This window comes from Microtus ochrogaster, linkage group LG3 (assembly GCF_000317375.1).
Source record: "Microtus ochrogaster isolate Prairie Vole_2 linkage group LG3, MicOch1.0, whole genome shotgun sequence".
Classification (NCBI taxonomy): Eukaryota; Metazoa; Chordata; class Mammalia; order Rodentia; family Cricetidae; genus Microtus; species Microtus ochrogaster.
Genome location: NC_022029.1, coordinates 3,673,722 through 3,683,894, shown reverse-complemented (window position 1 = coordinate 3,683,894; position 10,173 = coordinate 3,673,722).

Below are 10,173 nucleotides of genomic sequence, written 5' to 3'. Positions count from 1 at the left end.
TGTGTGTGTGTGTGTGTGTGTGTGTGTGTGTGTGCGTGAAAGCTAACTTCTTATTTGTATAGAAATCAGTGGAGTCCCAGAGGCTATGCGAAAATCCTGATAGTGCTTTCCGAAAGAGACTTCAGTGTAGCAATTATTGCATTATCTGTGGTTACAGTGCAGTTAACCTCTCATTGATGTATCTTTAGGCATGGACAAAACGCCAATGTAAGAAAGATTTTAATGTTTTGCATCCATCTTTATATACCATCTTTTCTTGGATCACCTTGTAGTATGGAAACTACAGATATTTGTGCTTCTGTTTCGGTGTTTAGGGGTGCCCAGGTATCCAACAAGGACCTTGCACCCTTTAGACAGGCACTGCTATGGTTTGTTTTGTTTCAGTACTAGAGAGAGAGATCATGTTAAACGTATTGTACAACCTGTTCAGTATGAGTGACAATTAGAAGGACACCCAGTGAAGGCAGCCAATGGGCGTCAATCTGACCTAGAAAAATCTCCTGTCAGTCTTCTGAATATCAGTCTTCTGATTATCAGTCTTGGTATAGTTCACACTGTTAAAGAGATTTCTAAACACCCCATGATTTAAGCACTCCTAACTTATGCCTCTGCATTAAGTGGATTCAAGGTCAAAGTTTTTAAACCAAGGGTTTTTATGAAGATAATATCAGAATAAGACAAACTTTTTTATTATGTATGGAATGAAGGAAACTTACTTTCCAATAAAAAGAAACACAACTGTTAGGTTTTCTTTTTTTGAGTTAATCATCTACATTTTATTCTTTCATATAGTGATCTTTATTCATTGCCAATTTAGAATCATAAACTTGGCTTCATACTAACAATATTTAAGAGTAAAATTTTCCATACTAATTAACTCATTTGTGCAATATAATTTCAGGGGCCTTATGGTTGTCTGGAATATATTGAACATCAATGTTTTGCTCATATTTTACATCTTCTTAAGAAAACAGTTTTGTATATTCTAAACTTAAACTGTTGTATACATATTTATCTATTCTCTTGGGATAAATTCCTAAGAAAAAGCTACTGAATTCCGGTAAGTAATGGCATTTTCCCCATGAATAGCTTGATCACTACGAGTATTACATTCGTTGCCCAATGCCCTCGTTTTCAATACTAATAGCATATATTGGTGATTTGTTAATACCTTTGTGGCTTAATTGGAAGTACATGAAAAACTTTAGTGTTCAGATGCTCCTTCCAGTGCGCAATTTTAAACAGTCTTTCAAGTTACTCAGTCTAGTCAGAGCAAGTCAGAGCTTCACAAATGGTTTCAGCAATTAAACACGGCACGCTGATATGGGAGCAGCGGTAGGTTCCCATTATGAAAAGCTTTGAAATAAATCACAATTACATGGTGCTGTAAACGTATCCGCTAAGTGTAGGAGCACAATTAGGCATCTAATTATATGGGAAAACTCAATCACATCCCAAGTAGGATCCTAAGCCACAAAACCTGTTCTTACTTGAGCCACTTTGCTCCACAAACCCTGGGGCTTGACAGTGGTTTCAGTACTTGCAGGAATTCCCGCAAATTGGCCCCATTTTGCCTTCACACTTTTTTCCCACTATAAGTGATCTGTCTGATCCTCTCTGACACATTGTCTTCATCAGATTCCGTTTACAAACTTTCTTGGTCTGTTTCAGACCAGATGATCCCCCATGTTGCTCACCCATATTTAATCAGTCAAAATCTCCCAAAAGTGTTTCAAAGTTTTGCAGCTACACTAAGACAATCGCACTAATTTAGAAATGATAAATGATTAACAGAAGATTCGGTGTCAACAAAATCATCCTTCCAAGGGTCCTTTCTTCTACTGAACTGATACCAAGAATGCTTAATTGTCTTTATAGCTTGCGTGAATTTGGGGACGACCTAGAAAGCACAGATGTACACATTTACTTTTCTATTTGCAGCCAATGAGAGAAAGTATAGTCTGGCTTGCATCGGGGTTTAATTTCGGGATGTGATGTGCTTATGTGGAGATAATTACAAGCATTCAATGCATGTTATTCCCGTATTCCAGTGAGCCTAGGAGATCTTTTAAAAATTGTTTTTGACACGATGTGTGCAAGAAATACTTAGAAGATCAAGAGAATTTGATAATCAACTTTCTCTATGAACCTTCTCCTTCTCCTCTCTCTTTTCATTATGATATTGCAGCAATTTAGCCAGTAGCAAATTCAACCCTTTTGAGGCGGATCAGAGTGGCCCAATCTTCCTACTGCACTTGAGCAGGTTGTTGGCACCCTTAAGGATTATTCTATAGCATTAAGTACTGTTAAGTGCTGTTGAGACAATGGCATTCCTTTTAAGTGTTTGTTGTAAGTATGCTATAGTGTTTTGACTCCTGTGAATGAAGGAAACTGTGGCTAGCAAGCCAATCAAGCCTTTTTCCTGACATCTCACATCTAACTAGTCTCTTTCCCAGCAAATGACTAGACTTTTGCCTTGTTGCTTTAGACATTATAGCATCACTCTGAGAATATTTCCTACTGAAGTACCACAACAACTGAAACCAGGATTTTTTTTTTTTTAAATTAAGGGTCCTTGCTCCAGTCACAACTGCTCCAGACATCCTATCCTGACTTTGGAAGGCAACATCAGGAAGGGCAAGTCTGGGCAAATGTTATATGGCTTTGCATCTCTATCCTTGCTGTGGATGGATTGCAAGGAACCTCTTCAGTGACTCACAATGATAGCTCACTGTAATTGGTTCCTACAAAGAGTCTGCAATAACAAAGCTAGAAGCTGTGCTCTCACTATTGCAAATGTGATCTTTCACTTACATTCTTCAGGGGTGCCACATATGTCCTGATCCCCTCCTAGATACATCACCAGGCTTTTCGGCTACCTATTGAGCCAGGCAGGAGTATTCGCACTTATTTTTTTTTTTTTGATATTACAATATTAGTCACCATAAAATGCTTCTTTGAAATAGTCTTGTTTTGTCTATCTTTTAATTTTGTCAGAACTGACAGACTGCTGGTAAGAGAGGAGACAGAAAGGGCCACAGAAGGACAAGAGCAATAGACTGAAGTGCTTCAGAAAATGTCAGGGAGGAAAGGTCTAAAGATCGAGAGCTAGGGAGTGTGATCTCCAAAACTGGAAGATTTGCCAAACCTTCAAACTTCCAACTTCTAATGTTGACGAACTGTGTAGTTGGTGCTCATGCCTGTCACCTACTGGTAGTATAATCCAGGCCGTTGACCTGGTAATAAGTGTCTGGCAACAAGCTTCTAACCTCAGCTCCCTAAGCTGTGAGATAAGTCATAGTTCTCTGCTCTCAGAACTTGGGGTGGTAAACCTCTGAATCTGTCATGCTATCCCATAAGCCTTCAACACCTCAGGGCTCAGGACTTGTCAGTACTGGAATTGTTACTCCTTGAAATCCATTTCCATCTGAGTAGAGCATATAGCTCACTGGTAACAATGCAGTGTCCTCCCCATGTCTCTCAACATATGGACTGCTTTATACCTTTTATTTGTTCAAGTTAATTGTTGTGTGTTTATTCTCTATCAAGATATAAACAAGTTATCAATGTCTTCTACTTTCCACATTATGATTAAGCTTATCAAGTATTTATCTAATATGATTTTTAATCCCTATATGTTTACTATGGTTTTTTTCACATAAAATTAACACATAATTTTTAGACTAATTATATAATCTTACTAAGGTTACTTTTAAAATTAAGTCAGTGCTTATGGTTGAGTCTTCCACCCTCTAGATGCTTATTAACATTAAAACTGTTTAATATAAAGTGCTCAGATTTAATATAAAAGGAGGAAGGGGAGAGGAGAAAGGAGAGAGGGAGGAAGAGGGAGAGAGAGAGGGAGGAAGAGGGAGAGAGTTAGATAAAGAAGGGGAAGAGGTGTAAAGGGAAGAGACAGAAATGGAAAAGGATGAGGAAGAGGAGGAAGGAAGGACATAGTATGGGATTTAGTTTTTAGTCCAACTCTTTAGTTTAAGAGAAAAAACTTTAATCTTTAATTAAAAAAAGAGTATAACTTAAAGCTGGATTTTATTCATGTGGGAGGGTACAACCATTTTGTTCAAACATATTGGGCTGTATGATTGTCCAAGAGTGGAGAGTTTACTGGGGAGATGGTTATAATGAATTAAGACTGATAAAAGAAAATTCTAAAAAAAATTACCTGAAGACCTTGAAGATATATTGAAAGTGAGGAATTCTAATCTACTTTTCAGTAGAATTTTTGGAACGAGTAGAAAGTAATAAAAAAGAGATGACTTTAATAATATGACGTTTTGGTGAAGATGCATGAGCAAGAGATATAAAAACCTATGGCTCAAATAAAGAGCTCATTTAAAAAGTGTCACTGAAGCCCAAAATGCAGAAAAAAAATATGGTTGTGGCACCCATGACCTTAAACATGTCAAGAAGATATCAGAAAGATGGCAGCCATGGATACTTCACCAGCAGAAGTAGCTAAGATAGAGAACATCCAAAAAAACCAGGATATCCAAAACAATCCTGTACAATAAAGGAACTTCTGGAGGCATCACAATCCCTGATTTTAAACTGTAGAGTCTAATTAAATTTTAAGATTGAAAGTATCATCTAAATCAACTTATCATAATGCCCCATAATAAAAATATGCAAGGGAAATTCTATTTTATCCTAATTTTTAAGATTATAGAACTTCTTGTTATTAAAACCAGAGGAGAAGATGTTATCTTGCAGAGCCTGTTAAATTATTGAGAGGAATATAATAAAAACGATGTGGTTTAAGAGCTAACAATGGTTCTACATTCCTTTAATAATATATATCATAGGTATGTTAAGTCACAGAGCCATTCCTCCAGGCCCTAAATGTGTATTTTATTTTTTTCATAAGGAAAATAATTCTAAAAGATAGTCAGAACGTTTTAGCAGTCACCACTTGAGGGAGATTCATTTGGACACCTGACAAATAAGACCCATTTGAAGAAAGAATGCTTGCTAGACTGTAATGCCTAAATTCTTGGATTTAAACCATGTGATGATTAAAATTTATGTGTCTATCTAATCACAGCTAACATCATGACAAGATAATATGCAGATTATAAGCTTGCATGAACAAGAGATAACTGCAAATGTTGATATAAAAAAACATCACTCCTCGATGAGATGAATGAGGTGGGTTTCTCCTGTATGAATAAACACTAGCTATTACTAGAGTATGCTAATATAATTACTTTTATATTCTATTTTCATGTTATCTACTGAGAAATGTTCATGAGTGAGAAAAGGCCATGAATCACATGAAAAAAGAAAGAAGGGATTGTTATCTGTTCATTTTAATCATTCTAATTGTTTTGCTCTTTCCAATTATTTTGCCAAAAATGGTTAATTAATCATTACAAAATTTCACATTAGATAATATGATTAATAATTTTTATATTTTTCTTATAAAACAAATGAATGGACAGCATTTAACTTGTGAAATTACATTACAAAGTTGGTTATTTTAGTCATTTATTTTTCAATTTTGTGGAAGTAATAAAAACACTGCAAAAGTACATGAAAACAGCTGTACTTTTCTTGGAGACATCTTACTTAACAGAAAGACTTGAGATATAATATCATTGTTAATGGCAATGGCTTCCTAACTACCTTTGCATTAAAGTAGTTCCATCTTTTCAAAAATATGAAATAAATTTTATTTGGAATCTTGAAGTTTTGTTTATGCTTATTATGTTTATTTAAAGTCCATCATATATATATATATATATATGTGTGTGTGTGTGTGTGTGTGTGTGTGTGTGTGTGTGTGTGTGTGTATATACATACACACACACACATACATACATAGTAACCTACTTGGAAAAGCCAGTCTTTATTATCTGATGCACTAGTCCAGTATAATTATGTTCTGACAGGAATTAGCTAAGGGCATTTCCATAAATGCTTCCTGACTATGGATGCAACACGACCAGCAGCCTCTCAGTCCAGCTGCATTGACTTCCCCATCATCATTGACTGTATATTACCCTCAAGCCATGAGCCCAAATAAAAGTTTTCTTCCTTAAAAAATAAAATGCATGCTCTTATGACCACAATCTAATTCTGAGACAGATAGAGAAGAGAGCCTGTCCTCAAGATTTTGTGCAAATTGGGTGATTGAGACCTGGAGTCTTGTACCAAAGCTTTCTTTGTGTGACTTTTACTTAAGTCTCATTCAACAGCAATTAATCATTAGATAATAGATAGGGGGCGGATTGAACCAATACAAGTTCTTCGCCCCGTTGCCCCACAGCATCGTTATATAAATCAAAGGACAGAAATTCTCCTGTCACGCTGCTTTTTTAGGTCATACATGCAGGAGTGGAAACACAGGAGACTGTAAGAATGAGGTGTCTTTGACAACACAAAAAAGCTTCCTCTCCTTGGTGCCCCTAGACTGCTTGTAATCAGAAGCAAAGTACTAATGTAAGATCCCATATGAGTTGCGTTTATAGAGCAGCACAGCTGTGAAAGAGGCATCACAGGCCGAGACAACTGCAGGAAGGCACTCAGGTCAGTCTTAGAAAAGAAAGCCGCAAATCGTGTCCTTAAAGCTTCCTTATTTCCCTGCCGGAAGTCTTTCATTTTATTTCATTTTAAAGTATAATTTATCTATTCTTTGTCAGGGGTGAGGAAGGGGCATGGATATGTGTTCCTCACCACCCATGTGGAAATAAAATGACAACCTGCAGGAATCAATTCCTACATCACTAGGTGAGTTCAGATGGCTGAACTTGGGTCTGCAGCCTTGGCACAGTTACTCATCAAGCCCTCATGCCAGTTCCTCTCTTGAAAGTTTCAAAGTATCTTGAGTGGTACCTATGTTTGGAAGCTAACCCCAGTTTACCGTTCACTGCACCTAGGAACAGCATAAACCAGATAACCCTCGCCCCAGACCATAGCTATTCCGAATCTTCCCTTTGTCTCTGGGCAAAAGGAAAGGAAAGAAAAAATCATATAGCTTTTCTTAAAGTGTTTTTGCAGTAGTAGCTGTAGTAGACAGCAGACACATAAGCAAATGACGTCAGGTTTTATTTCTCCATGTGGAAGTCATCCACGAAAAAGATGTCCACATAAACACATGTCAGAAAATGTACACAGGGAAGAATTTTTAATAGGGGGCCTTTGTTTTATTTTGTGTTTGCTTATTGTTCTTCTCTATAACTTTTGTCCAGTGCTGGTAGGAACTTAAGGTATTGAACGCAGTAATTCTGTAGCACGGAACCATATCTTGCATCCACATTTGCTCAGGACAAATTGACAAAACAAAAGGTGCTAATGAGCTACAAAAATAATCTCTACAGCATAATAATGCTCCCTTGAATAGACTGTTAGAAAAAATTGGTGACAATGCTTGTCGAGACATTATTATGTTCTATGTCTCTGGTTAGAGTAGATGCTCAGAAAATAATAAATAAACTTATGGAGGTTAATAAGACACAATCTCTTCATTATTTTTATAGGATTTTTCTCTGTATACCTGTTCAGTTCTTTCCCTATTAATAAACAAAATGAACTGCCTAAAGCTTATTTTAGTATCTTTATATCTGAGATGAATGGAAAAGAGAAACATGTAAATCCATATTTTGAATATTCAAATAGAAAAAGTGACCTTATCATTAATAAAATTGGTCCAGAAAGAAGCAGTGGGTATTGAATCAGCTCCACCTGAGATGGAGGGACTGGCCAAAGGGGAGTAACATTGCACAGAAATAAATTCTACAAAGTTAGAAGGAATGAAAAATAGTGTGATATATAATAGTGTCATCATGTTTCTAAATTTTCAACAGAGATCCAGTATTTTCAATATTTTGTTTCAGAAAAAAAGGAAATGATCTTATAAATGGTACTTAAAAAAGGATGAAGACACTAAGCTAGGTGAGGAGAAAACAGGGCTTGAGTCTGAGAGGAGTGAGGGAAGAGATAAATATAATCAAAATACATTGTAAAATATTAAAAAACTAATTTTAAAAAAGAGGGGAAGAAAAATGAGAAATGAGAAAACAAGGCGTTTAAATCTTATTCCTTCTGAAGTTTGAGGTCAGCCAGGGCTACACAGTGAGATCTTGTCACACAAAAAAAATTATATGTAAAATATTTAAAACGTTTAGTTTACTTTCTCCACTAGAGCAAAACATCTTCATATGTATTTGACATAAGTCCTAACAAAGCTGTGGATTGACAACATACACATAGTACAATCCATGATTAGCTATGTATGATAATATGGATAGCAAATGTAAAATATTTCATTGCATCACAAGAAATAAAACTTAAAAGCTAGCAACTTCACATTTGCTATCTTTTTTCACTCAAATCTATTCCAAATAACTTATTTTGTATTATGAAGCAATATTGTAGTTTTGGCAGGCCACAGTGTGTACATTTTAATACAACCAACTTCCTAATTCATTTTTGTTGATTCACCTGCCAGGAAAATATATGCAAATTAAAGAATATTATTTGATTAAAGAAAATCACAGGGATGGACTTGTATAATCATTGCTCATAAAGTTCAACTTTAGCTTAGTAAATGGTAGTTTTATCAATGTTTTCACTTTAACTGAGTGGTATTCTGTTACAAAAACTAAAAATACAAAATTTTGTTGCCAGGGATACTCACAGATAATTATTAGCCAAGTAAATGTGACATTAACCCTGGTAATGTGTTCAAAATGTTTGAAAGCACCATATACCAAAAAGAAATCCAAAATAACAACAAAATCAGGAACAGATTTTAATTCTGATACCCACACAAATACCACTTTGAGACACAAATAATAACAAGGAGTTCAAGCTGTGCAAACTTTCAGTGTCATCGTTATGTCTACTGAAGATGTAATTTCCATTTTTTTACCTAAACTTAATGCAAATAAAGTTAGGTTGTGAAATACAGTATCTTAAATTAATGACATGAAACAATATGCATACATTTAATCTTACTGAGTAATATAAAACAATGATATAATGTTTGGCATTGAGGTAATTGTTTCTTTTGCATTTTTCCTCTTTTGATAGACAAGAAGTAGCATAATATATTCAAAGCCATGTAAGTATGCCCTCAAAAAAATCTAAATTTCATTGCATAACCAATACTACAATATAAAATTACACAGACTGAAATGACAATAGATACGTATATATTCTGCCATTCTAATTCCTTACACTTTATATTTTTAATACACAATAATAATAAATAATTGGGGATATTAATTTAGATATTGATCTAATAGTGGGAAAATTGCTCCTATGTTTTCTACTGTTGGCTAATAAGTTTAGATTTTTTTTCAAGGAAGGTACCAATACTGAAAGAGAAATTGATGTAGAAATTAATAAGGCAGCTGTGATGACATCTACAATCTGTGAACAAACAGCTGGGTAGGAAGATGAATTCAGTAGAAGACATTTTTCCCAATACAGCATCAAGCCTAGTCTTACTTGCCTGATTATGTTTACATCAATACTCATTAAAAAAATCTTAACCCTCACACACTGACGATGGATGACTTCAGTAACCCCCACTCTCACCAATGCACAGGTCGTCCAGACACAATCTGCATGGGGAAATGACAGATCCTTCAATTTGATGGGTTTTCCTGTATTCTGTATTTCTTATTATTGTCTACCATACTTCGAAGTAAAAATTACTGAGCGCTTTAATCTGTTTTCATTGAAGGAATACGAGCAATATGTATTCTAAGCTGCTTGTAGCCTATACCACATTCCTTTAGCCTTTGCTTGTAGCTGTAGCCACAGTGAAAAATTCTACATGACTTCCAACATTCATGATCCTGCAAGTTCCCCCAACTAAATGAGATGATGCTAGATGCTGAGAAGCCACAGAGGCCAATAAAAGCAGCCTCTTGTGCACAGAGTTCATTATCCCAGGAGAATCCTCTGGCCAGTCGGGGAAGGAGCCAACCGGCAATATTCCAGCCCAAGCATTTTTGAGCTTTATGATGGAGAGTTTCTTTCTTTCCTGTTATGCTCTTTTCTTTTCTTTAAGTTTCTGGCCACAGAGATCAATATATACACTTTTTTTTCCTTTTTTTTTTTTTATTGAGAAAAAAAAATTCCGCCTCCTCCCAGCCTCCCACTCCTCCCGCCCTCCCCCCACTCCTTTCCCCCTCCCTCTCAAGT